Source organism: Fragaria vesca, linkage group LG6 (assembly GCF_000184155.1).
Source record: "Fragaria vesca subsp. vesca linkage group LG6, FraVesHawaii_1.0, whole genome shotgun sequence".
Taxonomy (NCBI): Eukaryota; Viridiplantae; Streptophyta; class Magnoliopsida; order Rosales; family Rosaceae; genus Fragaria; species Fragaria vesca.
In genome coordinates, this window is record NC_020496.1 from 14,265,076 (window position 1) to 14,267,836 (window position 2,761).

Sequence of the window (2,761 nt, forward strand, 5' to 3'; positions counted from 1 at the left end):
AACTGTGCCCCCCGCCACAAATTTGTCACCAGAGGTTGAATGAGGAGTGTCAGCTTTAGGACTAGGAAGATTGTTAAAGAAATCTTCTCCATTGTCAGAAGGAAAAATTGTAGTTTCCTTCTCAGCACCCAAACCAGCTTTGTCAGTTGTTGAATCCTCAATCCCAGGTGCATTGACTTCCGCAGATAGATCATCTTGAACAATTTCTTTTGTTTCCTCAGGTACAATGAAACCAAGATGTGTGATCAGGTTTCTCCTTGCAGTCCCATCATCTTTAAACATAACCCTTAATAAGCCCCATGTTTCCCGGTCATCAGCAGTCCTGTCATGATAACCATGCAAAATTGAAGCCAAGAACAAACATGATAAAAGTGAATTGAAGGGATAGAAATGGTATCTCTCCCAAGGCTGATGAAAACATTCATTTCTTAATGGTAAATGACATACTCAGACATGAGCGATCCACTAAACTTTGTTCAGTAACCAAGCTGTGCACATAAACCTGGAAAATAAAAAAATAAAAAGCTATAAAGTGCATCATAAATTCACAAAGCCAATGCTGGCAGCGTACTAATAACTTACCTCTGAAGCACCTGCACCAGATGAACTAGGCTGAAAGGACACGATCTTGCCTACAAAACCAAAAGACACCGCATAAAGCAGTAGGGGTAGCCGTAATAACCGAGACGCCGCATTAAGCGGGAAGATGTAATAACCGAAAGGACGCCGCACGAAACGGGAATGGGTAATAACCGAATGGACGCCGCACGAAACGGGTATGGGTAATAACCGAAAGGACGCCGCACGAAGCGGGTAGGGGTAATAACCGACGGAGGGTAATAATGGACGGAACGCCGCACGAAGCGGTAAGGGGTAATAACCGAAAGGATGCCGCACGAAGCGGTAGGGGTAGTGACCGACGGGACGCCGCACGAAGCGGGTAGGGGTGATAACCGACGGGAGGCCGCATGAAGCGAGTAGGGGTAACAACCGAAGGGATGCCGCACGAAGCGGGAAAGGGTAATAACCTAAGAGACGCTGCACGAAGCGGGGAAGGGTTAATAACCAAAGAGACGCCGAACAAAGCGGATAGGTGTAATTGTCAGGACCCACCCCGAATTTTACCCTAAAACCCGGAGTAAGTCCTGCGAGGACCACTCCCAAGGAAAGATTTACCGAAAAATTGGCAAAACCTCCCTTGAAAATGGACAACCCTTACCTGAAAAATTTCAAATTTACACTCCTACTAACACACATCTAACCTTAACTCCTGGAGCCATCCGCTCCCCGCAAACACAACCACCACATAATCAACAATACATCAACATCCAAACATCACATAAATATTCAGCTTAAACATTAAACCTTATCCTTCAGATACTCTAAACAGAAATCAACAGACCGAGCACACCACCGAAATAATTTACATTAATCCCAAAGTATTCAGAGCTACTAGACACTAGTGGAAGCAAGAAAACACGGGTAGGTTAAACAGGTAACCTACTGGTGAAAAGTGGAGGAAATGCGGGTGACTATGCCTCGCCTCCTACTAGATCCAACCCGAACTCTACAGACTGGGCAATTTAAAACAAATAGCCCAGGGGAAAACATTTAATAACGTTAGAGTGAGTGGACAAAAATAAATTAATAAATAAAATATTTATGTTTCCCCAAATCAATTTCCAAAGAAAAATCGAATACATGCCGCAAGTAATAAAACTTTTATCTTATAAAATATCGAGCCTCTCAGGCTCTATAATATATGTATGTATTTACACACGTCCATACTCCCTATATAAATTCATGGGTCTATATAGGGCTGCAACGCTCGCGTCCAATGCTCACGTCACGCCTTAATGCGGTGCTACACTACGCCATTAAGGTGGACAGACGGGTGTATAAATATGTGTCCATACCCCCTGTATAAATTAAACACTCATGTAGGGCTACTACGCTCACGTCCAACGCTCACGTCACATCATAATGCGGCTATATGCTACGCCATTAAGGTGGACAGACACATATGGCTAGCTAGCATTTATATACATACTCTCCTCAATATACATATTATACTTACCGAAAAATCCCATTTTTCAGTAACTCTCCAAGAGAAATAAAAGCGTCAAAATTAAATGACGTCAAAACTCCAACAATTTTAAATGTTCAACCAAAACCATAGCATGCACATTATTTAAAATAAAAGTCCACTCACAAATTAGGCCTAAGCCTGATGTCGATCTGGGGCCTCGTTTCATCGAGCCTCATCATGTCCTGTTCCAAATATAATATTAATTTCCCAACCGAAATTCCAATACTTACTCAAAAATAGGCAAAATAAATATGAGCCGTAACCAAGCTCATTCTCGCCTAACATCGATATTCCTAAATCGAAACGATCCAAACTTTAATACCATAATAGGCAGCCTTAACACAACCTCCCACAGATTTAACGACTTTAAATCCTACAGCCGGATTCTACATTAATTAACCGCTAAAAATACCAAACTTCGGAAAATCTCAAACCTATCCAAAACTCATCAAAAAATTCCATAATTCACATCAATAAACTCCTCTTAATTTTCCACATTTAAAACAAAAAAATCTCCCACACAGCGGCGGCGGCCGGAGGCCGACTCCGGCGACCTCCAATGCCTAAGAAATTTTGACAGCATCTTCCTCTCAACCCCCTCTACAACTTTCTTAACTAGCACAAACACCAATTCCAAGCCTAACTAGGTCAATTGAGCAAAAACATCCTAAA